The sequence below is a fragment of the Amblyomma americanum genome, chromosome 4, assembly GCF_052857255.1.
Source record: "Amblyomma americanum isolate KBUSLIRL-KWMA chromosome 4, ASM5285725v1, whole genome shotgun sequence".
Lineage (NCBI taxonomy): Eukaryota > Metazoa > Arthropoda > Arachnida > Ixodida > Ixodidae > Amblyomma > Amblyomma americanum.
Window position 1 is genome coordinate 88,154,596 of NC_135500.1, and position 16,981 is coordinate 88,171,576.

At 50.2% G+C, this 16,981-nt stretch overlaps 1 pseudogene across 1 annotated transcript in view; it reads right to left on the reverse strand.

Moving 5' to 3' along the window:
• Nucleotides 1-16,981, reverse strand: part of LOC144129642 (uncharacterized) — a 388,920-nt pseudogene that overhangs the window by 310,413 nt on the left and 61,526 nt on the right. Inside the window, exon 3 of the transcript XR_013313924.1 lies at nucleotides 360-635. The product of XR_013313924.1 is annotated as an uncharacterized LOC144129642 (transcript). The remainder of the gene's footprint in view (nucleotides 1-359; nucleotides 636-16,981) is intronic.

Genomic DNA, 16,981 nt, shown 5'->3' on the forward strand with positions numbered 1-16,981 from the left:
CTTAACTCGTTGACTACTTCTTGTGTCTTAGTTACACTGGAAAGTGCACATTCAAGATTATTTAGACGGTCTTCGAGAATTTTTATAGCAGTACCATTTTCTTTAACGTCCTTTTGTACTGCTCGCTGGTGGCGCTTAATATCACCAAGCGTTTTCGTATGTTCCTTTAGTGCTTGAAGAATTTGTTCCAGATTCTCATCAACGGTAGGGGGACCCGGGTTCAATTCAACATCCCCACTTGTCACAAGCTTAACAAATATAGACCAGCAATCACACAAAATTAAAAACAGTGTGCGGGAGCACGGCACGACAATAAGAGACAAATGGTTGCTTCGAAACGAACGTGCACTCTGTCTTACCTGCAGGCAGGCAAAGATGAGCACATTTGAGGCCATGTTCGGATGCGTACCGTGCCCGCAACTGAGTTTGTGAGGATCCAGGTGCTTGCTTATGTAGACAATCGGCAGGACCGTGGTTGACGGTGATTGGTGAAAACTTCTGGGGTAGATTCGGTTGTAGACAGCGCACCTCGCCGTCACTGAGGGCGGCTGAGGATAAGGCTCGGCGATCGGCTTGTATTCCAGCTCGCTGAACATAGTTGATGGCGTTGTAAATGCACCGGTCAGTAGCGAAACCTGCAGGCAGGCAAAGATGAGCACATTTGAGGCCATGTTCGGATGCGTACCGTGCCCGCAATGGCAGGTATACCAATATCCCTCAAGAGAAAAGTGTAAGACAGCTGTATCTTACCGGTAGTCACCTACAGGTCAGAAACGGTGAGGCTTACGAGAAGGGTCCAGCTGAAGTTAATGACAACACAGTGAGCCATGGAAAGGACAATGATAGGTGTAAAGTTAAGACACCGGAAGCGGGCCAAGTGGGTGAGGAAACAAACGCGTGTTAATGACATCCAAGTCGAAATCAAGTGGAAGAAATGGGCTTGGGCAGGGCATGTACTGCGAAGGCAAGATAACCGCTGGTATGTATTAGCTTGAAACTGCCTCCAAGGTACTGATTTTTCTTCCTTGTGCTTTTTTACAACAGGACACGTACGTACATTCTTCTGCTACTCCTATATGTGCTGCCGTAGCCGTCTACGATACACCACTAAGAGGAGATAAATATTATTTTGGCCAGACAGGACCCTGCTTGAAACACTGGAGCACGGGCTATGCTTGTCGACTGGGGAGGTCATTCATCTACCTAAACATTGTGTGGCCTGCAAACAGTGTAGGAAATGGCGGAATGAGATTAAAATTCTGGTTTGCAGTCGAAATATTGTCACACTGGAAGTTATGAGAGTGTGCTTCAAAAACAAAAAAGATCTCAACTGTGTGAACTGGACTTCAGTTTCGCTGTAGACCAACAACGTGTTTACAAACCTAGGGATCGCTCTCATATGCCGGAGTCGACTGGGAGTGAAAAGTGTGCATAGGGCCCATTAGAATACATGGAAGCAAAAGTTTTCCAAGCAGAATTTCTATTTCAGAATGCCCCTACCACGTCTTAAAGGAAATAATGGGGCAGCATCATGTGACGAGGCGAGCAGGAGAGCACATACACGAACAAGCGCCATGTGCTCTCCTGCTGTCCTCGTCATTTGATGCTGCGCCGTAATTCTCTTTAGCATGTCTGACCAACTTGACCAATCCTATATGCTTCCTACGCCGTTGTCCTTCTCTGAAAACAATCAAATTCATCCAAGTTATTAAGAAAGCTTGAAAAGTTCTTTCGGAGGAGACGCACCAACACCGCTAAGCATGCACGTGGGATCCACCCTCAGCTCGGCCCTGTAAGGTATCAGAAGCACGACCGATAGAAAGACACGCAAGCAAAACTTTAATAAACATTTTTCTCCTCTCACAGAGTACTTATGGAGGCAGCCATCCGTTAACAGTTGGCAGGCCCATTAAAGAAGAGTGTGAGAAAATGTGGAACCACATTTGCCAGCTATCGTTTTTAAATAACACGATAAGTGAGTGTATTGAAGCCGGAAATACCCCACCAGGCTCTTTATCCTCTAAGAGTTTCCTGTAATCACCCAAGCTTTTTTTGTAGTACGACAATCTGCCGCATGCTCTACGTTGCGTTGCAAATACTGTCTTTGGAATAAGACATCAAAGAGCGCTTTACACTGAAGGATCACGAAGCATCACGAAGCATCACGAAGCAGTACGATAAAAGAAGTGTGCACAGTAGCAGATGGCCAACATCGCGCTTCAACACATAGGTGGTGTTCGCTTCGCAGAAGCAGGAGGTGTCGGGTGGTTTTCTGCGCCGTCATCTGCTGCAGTGCGCGATTCTTTTTTGTTGGAGAAGGTGCTTGAGAGCTGGTTTTCCACGAAACGCTGCTTAGGCTGTCTAACTTGTTTTGAATACGCTGTTCAGGCTACTCGAGAAGCATGCCCAATGCGCGGAAACATCCAGCGGACAGAGCGTCTTTAGTGAGTATGTCCGGCTTCACAACACAAATTTATCGTTCCATTCTAAAGCGACCGCTTCGAAACTACTTCGCATATTTCTTCAGACTCTCATTCCAAGCGCTTGCCAACTGTTAACGAATAGCTGTCTCCATGGGTTTCCTGCGAGACAAGAAAAATTATTCAGGAAGTTTTGCTAAAATGTCTTTCTGTGGGTCGTGCTGCCGCTTCCTGCTCATACTAGCTGCCAGATGGTGACTCCCACGCGCAGCGCATCCCTGTGTTTTAAATATCAACCGCCTTTCAAACGACGTTTCATACTTTCACAATCTAGTCTAAAGTCTACTTATAATTTACGAAGCGACAGCATCAAAGGTTCATAGTATAATCGAAACCTGCTTTGAAATCTTTTGCTTACTTGTAATCCTGAGGGTGCTTATCCTACTTTTTAGTCCAAGTAGGCCCAATCGACTACCGCACTGCACCGCATCTATTTTGCTTCACCGAACGATTTTGGCCTCTAAAGAAGTGAGAGTGTTTCTAGAGATGCCATAAGCCTCGTCTTTATTGCCTCCAAAGTGTTACGTCTTTTATGGTTGCGCATGCTCAACTTATATTTTCTTCGCAAGTTATATTTTTCCCTGTAAAGTCAGACTTGTGGTCATCCCGTGTCAGTACTCTTGTGCGCGATTTCCTAGCAGCTTTATCATCTCTGGAATAAAAAAAAAGTTTCACGGTAATTTTTTACGGTCCCGGTGTGTCTGCTTTTTGCGTCTTTTGCTAGCATGACGGCTCTAAAAAGTTTTGAATTCGTCGCATAAGAACTTTTTATGAGAGCAGGAGTTAAAAGAAGTATACTTGCGACATTGGACGCAGTGTGCAATCATAACTAAGACCACAGACGAAATGATAGAACTTGCATTGTTTAAGTGCGAAAGCACTACTCCACGAGTAGAAATAGGCAATTCGGTTTGCGTGATGTTTGATCTTGAGTGTGAACTTAGGTAAACCATAAATAAATTAATATTAGCGCAACTGGGATTCCAACCCGCGGCAGCGCGATCACATCAGCTTCGTTGGCCACTGCGAGAGCGCTATGCTATCATCGCAGCCAGTCATGCCTGCTGATAAACTGGCACGCTCTCGCGCTAGTACTACCAACGGACTAGTATTTCCCCTTAAACAATGTCGCGGTAGCCACAGAGTGGTTTGCGCTGCATGCGTTTGCGTGGACAACGTTGCGGCATGAACACGGCAATAGAGCAAAATACGATATCGTCGAAAACATTGGTACAGAAACGCGGCAGTGGAGCAAAGGGCGCCGGCGTGCATAGGTGAATCCGCATTGATGAAAACGTTGAAGACGCGCATAACTGGCTCCTTGGGTGAGTGGACAGACTGATGGTCGTCCCGTGTCAGTGTGCTTGTGCGCGCTTTCCTCGCAGCCTTTTCATCTCTGGAGAAATAAGTTTCACAGTAACTTCTTACGGGTCCGGTGGTGATAAAATATGGCACCACATTTGCCAGCTATCGCTTTAAAATAACAAGATGAGGGAATGTTTTGTAACCGGAAGTACCCTGCCAGGCGCTTTATGTGCTGGCAGTTTCCTCTGCGGCTGCGGGGTAGCGGCTACGTACGTGGCGGTGTTGCTCTAGTTTGCTCAATTTCTTCTTCTTGTCTGTGCCTGCTTGCTCCTGTTCTAGGGTGATTGGGCGTAGGACGAAGGCTTAATATCTACTTTTTCTCCCGGCCAGTGGTTTTCCCCTGGCCGGCCTCTCTTCCTAAAGGCCAGCTCCCAATTGATCTCTTTTTCCCGCAGTGGCGTTTCCAGCATTGCAGTCGCTTTAGTGCCTTCCGATGGAGTCGCTATCCGACTGAGCGATCCGGAGGCAGTACAAGCGGCTCTTAAATCCACATCGAAACATTTGCTTATTACTAATGTCCGGTAGTTCGGTAGGGGTGCCACTTTGTGCAGGCCACCGGATAAGGACTGTATAGAAGACGTGTTGAAGTGTCCGTTCTTCGCCAGCCGCCCGGTAAGCGCATTCCTTCGCCTCATCTAGCGTGTTCCAAGGACTTAGTTTAAGGGGCCGACTCTCGATTGATCCCTATGGGAACGCTTGAGAACCAATCGTCTGCAGGAGTGATCGCTGTCCATCGATGGAGCTGAATGGTCCACGGAGTAAAAATTCCTACACCGTGCGTCATTGCCACATTTGCAATATTCTGCCCGTAAGAGATAAAGGTGTGGCCTTTGGTATTTCGAGTAGATTTTTTTAATTCTCGGCACTTCAGTGTCAAAACTGCTCGAGATTTTGCCACAGCGGCAAAGCCTGCAAATCTGCCTTACGACGCTGTGCATGTGTGGAAGGTCATGGAAGAGAGGAATGTCCTGAACAGCAAGAGAAACGTCGTTTGTGTAGCGGTGCTCACCCTGCTGATTCACCTGACTGTCCTGCACGAACACAAAAAGTTCAGATGCTCGAGCTTATGTACCAACACTGATTCACGCGGAGAGATGCTTTTGCCGCAGTCAAGGAGAAAACCGGCTACTCTAGTGTGGCCGCCAAATGCTCACCCATAATGGATGCCAGTTGGTCCCAGGCTATCACAGCGGCAGTTGAGAAAGCTGTGCAAAATGCAATGAATCGCATTGTGGAAACCGTATGCACCTGCATTTCGTAGGTCATAGCTACCACGATGACCAGTCTGCTGCAGGCGCCCACCGCTCCGGTCTTGCCTCCTGTGGCTTCGGAATTGGTCATCAATTGCGCTCCTCAGGGCTAAAAAAACCATGAGCAACAAAGGGCTTCTGTGGTATCTCTTCCGAACTTCATTATAGACGCATGCTCTATGGACTGTGTGGACATGGAGTCAGATATTCGCGCCCAAAAACGAAGTGGGTCTCCTTTGAATATTGCAGGCACATTTTGCCACAAGTCGAAGAGAAAGAAATATAACGCTAATCAAAATCCTAACACCAGGACTCAGAAAACGGCAGTCGCGGTTGCGGCACTCCCGCCAAGATAGGGTTCTTAAGTGTACTCCAGTGTAATTGCAGTTCTATATTCTTAGCTTCAATAGATTTAAATTGCCTACGCAGTCAGCTTCTACCAGATTTAATTGTATTAGAGGAAACATGGCTAGCTACAGATTTCAATTATCATCTCTAAAATTACCGCCCGTTCCGGCTTGACCGCTCATCACGGGTGGAGGGTTGTTACTGCTAATCTCTACAACATTTTGTCACAAGGCACGAATTTCTTTCCAATATGCGGACACTGAATGTGAAAACCTAGCGATTGACCTCAGTGTCCCAGGTCAACAGCCGTACACGGTAGCAAATGCATATTTCCCATCAGATGTGGATGACACTAGGCCCCTTGACTCACACAAGATTATTAGCCGTTCTCAGGTTTTATTACTTGGTGACCTCAATTCGCACCGTGTGACTTGCGGGTTTAAAACAGACAGCTTTGGTTCTAAATTATTTGACCGGCTTTCTGACAACCACTTTATCTGCAGCAATTCCGGATTGCCTACGTTTGTTTGGAGTAAATGCCGCCCGCCTTCGGTTCAACTTTTTCTTCCCAGGAGTCTCTGTTACGTCTTTGCCGCCTGTTTGCTGTGAAACAAACAGTGATAATCTACGCAGCAGTTTCAGGTTTGCGTGTAAATTAACTCTTTCCGGGCGACATCAGCGCACGTTAATTAATTACAGTTGCTTTAAAGACAAGATAAAATCAACTCCCAAAATCACTCGAGAGCCATGCGCTGAGACAAGTGCCGAATGCAACGCTACAGGTGTACCTAGGTTCAGTACTGAATTATGCAAGTCAATGTTTGAATTTTTGATCAAGGGAACCAAGGGTGCAATCGCCAACAACAGGTGCAATTGTGAGTGCGCGCGTGTATATAGACGAAAAGCAGTTTGGAAGAAACTTCTCATAAGCCAATGCCCAAGAAATTGGTTGGATTATAATTGTTGCAGCAATATTTAGGCGCACTGTCTCAAGTGCAAAGGAGAAGTATTATGCAAATAATTATGATTTACTTTCACAATAAGGAAATAAACGAGCTTTGTTTAAATTCATGAGGCGCAAAAAGTGATTCCACCTGCTGTCAGCATTGAATCCCTTGTTCAGTCCTCTGATGACATCGCCAAGGCCTTAGAGGACATTGCACGAGGCCTAGAGCTTCGCTTTGCATCTGCCCTACCTTCTCCAGCTATATTCACGTGCACCTCAAGACATTTCACTGAGGTCTCTATGCTTGAGCTGCGCAAATTATTCTGCGCTTATCACCAGTGGCCCCTGGCTATAATAAGGTCAATTCATGTGTGATCTAAATTTTGTTCAATAATTCTCCTGAAGACCTTTTGGCTCTACTTAACCATTCCATTAAATGTGCTTGGATACCCAATGAGTGGCGTCTTGCTGAAATAGTTACACTGCTTACAAAGCAAGGAGAGGGTTTTACTTTCGAAAACATACGCCCTATTTCATTAACATCGAACATAATGAAATTGTGAAAAGGGTCCTTCTCATCCGTGTCATGCCTTTCATTTCTGAAAATGCTCTCTTGAATCCGTGTAAAATTGGTTTCAGGTTGGGCTGTTCAATTTGGTGTGCTCATACTGACCTAGAGGGTGCTATTAAGTTAGCTCGCAACAGAAAACAGGTTGCTTCTCTTGTCACTTTGGATATCAGTAAATCATTCGACAGCGTTGAGTACTTGACTCTGTTACTGAGATTACAGGAACTCAACTTTCCAAACTGTTTTGTAGCCTCGATTTCTGCTTTCTTAGAAAATAGAGAATTTTATTGCTGGAAAAATGGCGTTTCCTGTAAGAGATTTCAACAGAAAAGAGGTGTACCGCAAAGATTAGTTCTCTCACCTGTTCTTTTTAACATTTTTCTAAGCTCAATTCCATGCATTCAAAATGTGAAAACATATCTGTACGCCGATGATATTGCATTTTTTCCATCAGCAGGTAATATTCACACTCCTTATCGAAACGTGCAAAATTACCTCAATGCTCTTGACAGCCGGTTAGGAAGAATTAATCTGTCCCTCAAAGTGAGTAAATGCGCATTGCTAGTATTTCCGGTATCTGTTCCTCTAAATATCTGCCTGGTCGACAGAAATAACATAATTCCTCAAGTTCAGACCGTGAAGTATCTCGGAGTATTATACGACATTACTCCATCCTGGCGGCGACACATTAAGCAAGTTTTTGCAAAAGAAGTTCGGGCCATTGGCATCGTGTGCAGGCTTTGTATTGCTCGGTCACGCATGAGAAGCCATACACTCCTGATGATTTATAAAATGTACGTCCATCCAATTTTGGAGTTCGGCTGTGTTTTATTTTTATGACCTCCTGTCTATAAACTTCGCCCTCTTGTGCTCTTGGAGCGGGAGGCGTTGCACCTCTGTCTGGGGCTTCCAAAATATGTCCCCACTGGTGTTCTGCACCTTGAGGCGCGAATCCCATCTTTATCAGCTAGGTTTCGCCTTTTAAGAGGCAAAACATTTTTGAAATTCGGCGGCTCACCACTTCACGATTGCATTATAATATTTTTTTAATCAACCTGCAGGCTTTTTTTAGTGCCGCCTCGTCTCGTTTGCATACTCCGCAGATATGTTTCGTGCAGTCCCTCCTTGATCTAATAAACATTCATTTCACAGATTTCCGCCAAATGTATAACAACTTATCTGTCCAGATTGAATTCGATGACATTTCCCATCGGATGCAAACCTACAGCCCTTTGTTCTTCTTCAGGATTTGCTGCAGGACTACTTAACGCCCTTTCCATCTCATATTCTTATTGCCACCGATGCCTCGCAGGATCGCGAAAAGGCAGGTGTGGGAATTTTCCGCCTTCAGTTAATTGGTCTTTGTCTCCGTCTTCCTGACTTCATTTTAATTTATCCGGCTGAATTATTTTACAATAATATTTGCCTTACGAAAATTAGAAACTACCGTTTCCCAGGTCGGGTACGACGGAATCTCATCATTTCCTCTTCATTATCCTAATTCACTGAGTCTCGGGCATTACGCTTCTTTAAGTTCCTGTTTCCACTCCATCTAAATTCAGTAAGGTTGCTTTGGGTATTGGGGCATACGGGCTTTCACATAAAGGAGGTTGCAGATTCCTTAGCAAAGGCCTCTCTCTGCGGCCCACTTACTGCTGTCCTGTCAGCCTGTGCATATACAGCTGCGGTGAGGTTTCGCAGCTACGCAATATATCAGGAGTTTGCTGCCTCGGCTCTTACATCATATCTCGAATGTCACGCGTTTGCGTTGCCGGGCTCCCCTTCTAAATTTCCCCCTTCTAAGATCTGGCTTGGCCTGGGCCGTTTTTGTGCCGAACCTGAGACAACAGATCACTTCCTGCTGTTCTGCCGCAGCTTCTCTCATTTGAGGAAGCGTCTTTTACAAATTCCGTTTCATCAACTGGGTTTGCCTGTGCCCTCTCCGGTTGTTCTTTCCACTGGAACTTCTTTGCTTGGACGAAGCGGCAGGAGTGTGCGCTCTGCTGTGCAAAATTTTCTTCAAGAAACGCAACGACTCCCATTCTAATTTCTTTTTCCGCTCTCAATCAGAACGAACTTGAAACATTGCAGGCATTGTATACTATTATGCACATTAAGCTATTGTGCCTTCTTCGATCTCCAAGTTAACAGGACCCCTGTCATTCTGTCTTCCAATCTATAAAAGCCAAAATAAATCAAATAGAACAGAATAAATAGAACAAATCATTCAAAAGGGTATGAAAATAAAAATAAAATAAGTATCAATAAAAAGAACAATATATAACTAAAAATAAATAGTTGAAAACAAAAATATAACGAATGAAGATTGAAAACAATAACGAAATAAAAATAATAATAAATCAAGAAAGAACAACACAAACTAAACAAACAAATAAAACGCCTACTACCTTCGTGGCAAGAACCAGCGTGCAGGAAAGTTCCATGCTTACTAACTTTTACTCTTACCAACGTTTTCAAGGACGCGTCTGTCTGCTTTGAAAGTAATATTGATCAACACTGTTAACACATAACCACAGTGTGTCGCATAGCAACAGTTCGTGCGTACCGCCTGAATTGATACCTATTCCTTGGATGCGTTATATATGTGCCAGTATAGCAGCTATCGAAGGCCCCCCCCCCCCCCCGTCCTCCATTTGCATAAAATTTGGGGGCCGCCCGCTTGATACAGAACGTTCAAAATGGTGTCCAATGACTTTGCACATTCTTGAGGATGAAATTACTTATTGAGATGAAGGCCAAAATATCAGTGCGTTTCGCAACGTCGACTTTTCCGCCCCCAAACTGTGCATTCCGAAGGCCGTCAGACGGCCAATACTGTCGGCCTGTTAATCGCAGGGGCTTCCGCAGAATGTCAAACGATTCATCTTGTTGTGAGCCAGACGCTTATAAAATTTATTAACTGATAGAATGAGGAATTTTATGAGATATAGTGAACATGGCTGCAAAATGCAATACTAGTGAAAATTTCATGACGTAGATGGCGGTGCTCGTGCCTTAGAAGGAACGTTTCCCGAAAGGAAGCATGCGCGGATGTTTGGGTTTGGCCTTGTCCACTTTCCCCGCCGCGGTGGCTCAGTGGTTAGGGCGCTCGGCTACTGATCCGGAGTTCCCGGGTTCGAACCCGACTGCGGCGACAGCGTTTACACTAAGGCGACCGTGTGCAGTGCGATGTCAGTGCACGTTAAAGATCCACAGGTGGTCGAAATTATTGCGGAACCCTCCACTACGGCACCACTTTTTTCCTTCTTCTTTCACTCCCTCCATTATCCCTGCCCTTATTGCGTGGTCCAGGTGTCCACCGATATGTGAAACAGATACTGAGCCATTTCCTTTCCCACAAAACCAATTATCAGTATATTTAATTTTCTTTGCCACGTTTATTGAGCGCACCAGTGTAAGTACGTGAAGCTCGCGTAGCTCCGCCGAATGGCTTGCCGCATTTCCAACAAGTGAGAAGGGCTGCAAATTAAGGATGTGGTGTGGTTCGCTCATGCCATCGTAACAAGTCGAGTACTGTACTCGGCTCCTTACCTCCGCATACAGAAACATGACGAAGATTGATTGGAGGTTGTATTCCGCATAATTTTTAAAAGAGCCCTTGACCTCCCGATCTCCTCTTTCAACACGCGACTACTCGCGTTGGGGGTGGCGAACACCTGTCGGGAACTTCGCGAGGCGCATCTCGTTAACCAACACCCGCGTCTCGCCCAGACCTTGTCCGGTCACCGCCTCTTGGATCGGTTATATATCCAACATGACCAGCATAGGATGGAATGGGGTCAAGTGCCCGAACAGTGGAGACACGCCCTCTACCTTCGACCGCTTCCGGCTAAGATGAACAAGGAGCACCATAATGGCCGGCGTTAGGCGCGGGTGGATGCCCTGCACTGCACTATGGCTTAACGAAACACGTCTTCTACGTCGACATTGCAGGCCGCTACCACTTCAGAGGGGAATGGTACACGCCTGCAGTCATACACGAGGGAAAACAGGTAGACGGCTTCTCGTTCTGAGCGCCCCGCTCGACTCATCACGAGCCCCGCGGCGCACTCATTCCTCTACCTCCCACTAAAGCAGAATGAGCGGGACCAAATCAGCGCGCTCCTCAGCAGCGGCCCAAAGGTCGCCCTCCTCCTACCCACCCGCACCTCTACTGCCCTGCTCCTCAACCTCGGTACCCACAACACGTTTTAGGAGCTGATAGAAACCACCCTAACAGCAGAACTGACTCGCCGGTCGAGTACCGCGGCAGGCCGCACTCCCCTCTGTCAGCTAGGCATGGCTTCGATTACCTAACATGCTGAGGGGGTTTCCCTAACTCCATACCTAAGCTCCCATCTGATCACCCTTCCAATCCCTAGGAACATGCACCCAGTGCACGAAGGAGAACGCAGGGCAGCCCGCGCCAAAGCCCTACACAAGCTCTACGGCAACAGTTTCGATGTAGCCTACGTGGTCGCGGCAGCGTACTCGTCTGGCTCCCACATGGTTCTCGCCGTCGCGCAAAATCAAGCCCGACTAATCTCATCAGGATCCATCACCACAAAATTATCGGTAAATGCAGAGGAAGCGCCCAATGCACTCGCTCTCATCTCCACCTCTGCCAGAAAAATTCTCTCCGACTCAAAATCCGCCGTATTCAATTTCGCCAAAGGCCTGATATCCTGCACCGCAGCTCGCCTCCTACGCTTCTGGCACCCCACCCTCCCTGTAACTCTTATCCGGAACCGAACACTCGCAGGCCTCCCGGGTAAAGAGGAGGTCCATTCCCTCGCCCGAGGTCTGAATTTCGGGGCATGATTTGGACCTCCTCCCTCCAACCAGGAGCGTCTGCTCACGTTCAGAAAGTCTTACCTACTACCGAGATAAGCGGCATGTTGACGCACCGCCGGTTCTCTCCCTAACCTTAACTCGGGCCTCGAACTGGCGCCGACTCCCGACCACCGAACTGCTCCCTACACTATTCTCCTTCATGCCCGCTACCCTTACCAATTCCTCTCTTCCTGTTAGCTCTGCAGGAAACCGGGAGACTCTTATCACGTCCTCCTCACATGTTCTACCTTCGCACACCTTCCATCTCAATCCACGGCGGAGTCATACTGGGAGACTTTCCTGGTCAGGTCCGCTGCTGCTGACCAGCGCCTGAAGCGGATACCCCTAAAGGGCTGTTATTTGCCCTGTAAGGGCAGCCCCCTAGAACTTGCTGCGTGCTATGCTAGGGGCTTTGCCCCCATCTGTATTACTTGGCAATAAGTGTTTTCCACCACCACCACCATGCGTATGAGGTAGCGATTGCCCTCGCAGCCTTCTTTCCCGACTGTAAATTCATCTGCACAGACTCTCGCCGAGCCTGTCGTAACTTTGAGTTGGGATGGATCACTCCGTTTGCACGCGAAATTCTTCGCCACAGTACTCTCGACTGCGATCCAACTCATCGCTTAATCATATGGGTCCCCGGACACCAAGGCATGCCAGGTAACGAAGCCGCCCATGAGGCAACCCTCGCACTCACTTACCGTGCACCAGTCGTTCCTTGGAAGAATCTTAGCCCAGATCACAGCCCTCTTCTTTTTGTTTTAAGATATTGCTGAGCACTACCGTGCCGAACGCCAGCGCTACCCGGTTCCTATGAAGGATGGAGTAAAGCTGGCGAACGAACTCTGTTTAGGCTCTTTAAAAACAACCTGCTGTGCCCGACGATTCTCAAGCACTTTGATTCTTCTTTTGACGGCCGCTGCTTATTATGGGGAAAGGTGGCCGGCACCTTTCACATGGTTTGGGCATACAGGCAAAATGCTTCTCTTCCCTATCATCCTTTCCTCTACCCGAGAGGAATGGGAGGCGGCTCTGCTCGGCTGCCAGGAACTATCCGCCCAACAGGCCCAGGTGCGGCGGACTAGTGCAGCGGTCAGGACCAATGGGGTCCCGGAATGAGGGACTCCGCCCTGTATTGTAAGGGGCGAGACCTACTAGGGGCCTCTGACCGAGCCCATCTCTTTATATATAGCTAAATAAATTCTTTTCATCACCACCACTCGTAGCTGAACCTCGCAAGGCGAGCACTCAGGCAGCTTTGGGTTTTTTTTGTTTGGAGATTCTCGTGCTACAACACCAACGATAACGGCGAAGGACACTTACACCAGCTCTGTGACACCAGATCATTAACGTTATCGCGTTATAATTGTGACTCAACCTGTCGGCGTACACAGCTACGGGTGGTGTCATACGATTTGGCTTGTTTTGATGGTTTATTGGGTATAACGTCCCAAAGCAATCCACGCTACTAGGGACGCCGTAGTGAAAGGGTCCGGAAATTTCTACCACCTTTGGTTCTTTAACGTGCACTGATATCGCACAGTGCATGGGCTTCTAGAATTTCACTTCCATCGAAATCGGACCCCCGCGGCCAGGATCGAACCAGCGTCTTTCGGGTCAGCAGCCGAGCGCCATAACCACTGGGCCCCTGCGGCTGGTTTGTCATACGATTTATCGTTGCAGGTAGCATATGTCTCTTATGTAGCTGTCTCGCTTGAGACAGGCATTCGAACACACTAATACTTTCACCTTCACCGCCATTATGCAGTCTTAGTGCCATGTGAATGCTGTATTTACATTTGCACTCCTGTCAAGGTTACCAGTACACTGCTGCCGCGGTGACTCAGGGATTATGGCGCTCGGCTGCTTAGAAAACTTAGAAAAGACCGCCACCGTCTGGAAGACATTGAAGTAACGAGCGTTAGCTGTTTTGGTTACTAGACGAGGAAAGCGAAGAACACGCCGCTCGTGTAGAGAAAAGGAATGTAATACACTTTGACACGGGCTGGATTGCCACCATGCTCGGCTACGAGTGCACGCACGCCGCCTAGCGGAACTATCGCCGCTAGCGCCACCTATCAGATAAATTACGATGCACGTCTATCCATTGTCGAGTTCCATCTACTGATGATATGTCCCAAACGAAATTTGGTTTGTTTGGGGGGTCAAGTCGGGCACAAAATTCGGCTTGCGTTGCGATATGGTGACGCTTCAATTAGTAATACGTGCGGCAATTAGATATACGTGCGGCAGGACGTCCAGCACACCCTCGTCGGCTCGGCGGCGGCGACATCTGACGCCCAGGAGTGCGTGGTGGTGACAGTGCGCGTCGGTGATGTTGACACGTCGGTGGCCAGTGTTTATGTGCGTCCAGCTGTCGCGTGGAATGCGCTGTTTTCGTGCTATGTCTTCGTGCTGTGCCCCGCGCCAAATCATCTGTGGTGATTTTAACGCCCACCATAGTGCGTGGGGCAGTGCGCGCCACTCCGCGCATGGAGAAGACCTGCACGACGCAGCAACGCAGCTGGGACTCACCCCCTTGAACACCGGAGAGCCCACCTTTCGACGACGCGGAACAACCGGCTCCTGCACCGACGTTGCCTTCGCATCCAGAGGCATCGAGGCGACATGGCGCCGATCACCATCTCTCTGGGGCTCGGATCATTACTCCATCCTAATTGAACCCACTGCGATGGAGGCGCGCCCCAAATGTGCCTACTCCATTATCAACTGGAGTGCGTTCAGGCGGGTGGTCGACGAGGCGGCGGCCACTGGCGCAGATTTCTTTTCAAGTCTAGTCCGAAGCGCTCTCGCAGCCACCCAACGAGCATAGGTAAGGGCAGGGCAGCCCACACCTGATATGAAGCTGCTCAATCTGCGCGAGAAGAGAAATCGCGCAGAGCGACGCGCGCGCCGGACTGACAGAGCCGCCGACTGGACTGTCTACAACCGCTTGGACGCAGCAGCTCGCCGCGACGCCAACAAGCTATACCGCCGGCAGTGGGCTTCACTATGCCAAAGGATGGAGGAAGATGTCAGCTCGCGGAGGCTGTTTGACATCCTGCGGCGCATCACCGAACCACAGGCAAACCGTCAACCGCTGGCCGCCCTTGCAATCTCCAGCGGGCTCAGCTATGTAGAATTGGCAGAGCGGTTTGCCGATCGGTTCGCGCCGCCCAGCCCCGCAAACGCCGCTAACATAGCTGCTCCTGAGAGCCCCAGAAGCGACGCCAGTTCCTCGCCCGTCGCCTCGGAAGGTCCATGTGATGCGCTGTTCACCGCGGCGGAATTGAACAATGCGCTGCAGCGCTGCCGCCGCAGCTCGGCGCCCGGACCAGATGGAGTGACATACCAAATGCTGCGAAACCTGGATGCGCAGCAACGACAGATCCTCCTGCAGCAGATCAACCTGGTGTGGGAACGCGGGGAGCTACCGGAGGATTGGCGAACCGCGATAATTTGTCCCATCCGAAAGGCAGGGCGCCCACCTACGGAGCTGAGCGGATACCGGCTAGTGGCATTAATATCGGTGGCAGGTAAGCTCACGGAGCATATGGCGTTGCAGCGTCTGAACGAGCGGGCTGCGGAGGCTGATTTGTTTGACGAGCGGCAGACGGGTTTCCGTGGGATGCGGTGCACGGCTGATTCTATATCGGACGTTGTTACAGCGCTGGAGCATGCCAGGGCAGCAGGCCATGTTGCGCTGCTGCTGCTACTGGACGTCTCGGGCGCTTTTGACAACGTTCACCGCGCACCAATTCTCGCGGTGCTTGAGGGGGCTGGTGTGAGCGGGCACCTTTTGCGATACGTTCATGGCTTCCTAAGCGGGCGCACCATGCGCGTACGAGTAGGGGGTAAGCTCTCCAAGCTTCGCCCGGTCGACATGGGCGTGCCGCAAGGCTCTGTCCTATCACCATTTCTGTTTAATGTGGCCATGTCGGTGGTGCCGGCCTCCCTCCCCACGAGCGGGCGCCAACATGTGTACATGTCCATATATGCAGACGACATAGCTCTGTGGTGCCGGGGACCACCGGGCGAGGCGATCCGCGTGCGGGGGTGCCTTCAGGGAGCCCTGACCGCAATCGATGCCAGCTTGCGCGGCCTTGGTCTGTCGCTGAGCGCGGACAAATCGGTGGCCATGGCCTGCGTTTCGCGCTCGCGCGCGCACCTTGCGCCCCTGTCACTGGACGGGACTCCGATTCCTTGGCGTAAATCGGTGCGGTACCTTGGCCTGGACATCGACTGGCGCCTTTCCTTCCGCCCCGCGGCGACCAAGGCCTGTCTGCAGATGAAGAGGATCACCGCCGCCGTGCACAAGCTCACCGCTCGAGGCCAGGGCATCTCCCAGCAAGCCGCGCTGCGTCTATACAATGCCGCAGCCTTGGGGGTGGTGCTCTACGCGCTGCCGCTCGTCATGGTGCGCAAGCCGTGCTGGAAGAAGCTCGAGCTTCAGCACCGCAAGTCCCTGCGCGTGTGCCTAGGCCTGCCCAAAAACCCGCAGTGCGCTGCAACGTTGGCTGATGCAGGAGCGTGGCCCCTTGAGCTCCAAGCAGTGCGCAGGGCACTGAATCACATCGACCGGCTTCACCGCGCACCGGACGGCGGCTCTCTGCTGCAGCGTATGCGCTCACACCCGCGCTCACGAACGGGCGCGGCGCTGCTCGAGTATGAGCAATTGACCCAAGGCCCACCCCCCTACGGCTCCTGCGCGCCCTGGCCTGCTGCCTCGGAGGTACAGCGAGAGATCGTCGGCATCGCGGGAAAGCGGAGCACACCCCTCTGTGGTGTGCAGCAGCTGGCCAGAGCCGTCATACACGAGGAGCTCCAGGACCATCTCCTCGTGTACACCGACGGCTCAGCGGCCCGCGACAGCTGCTCCCTTGCTGCGGCGGCCACCATCCCCGCCCTGCGACTGCACAGCCAGCAGCACGCAGCCTTCCTGGGCTCCTCCACCACGGCGGAGTTGATGGGGATCCGGCTCGGGCTGGACCTGCTGCTCACCCTCGGCCCTCCGCCGCCCAGGAGTGCTCTGCTGTGCGACTCCCGCGCCGCCCTCAGCCGCCTGCAATCTAACGGCCACGGTACCACACTAGTGCGGGAAATTCGCTCGCGCATCGAGCGCCTCGCGCAGAGAGGTTGTGCCGTGCGTGCACAGTGGGTGCCCGGTAACTGCGGCATCGCCGGCAAC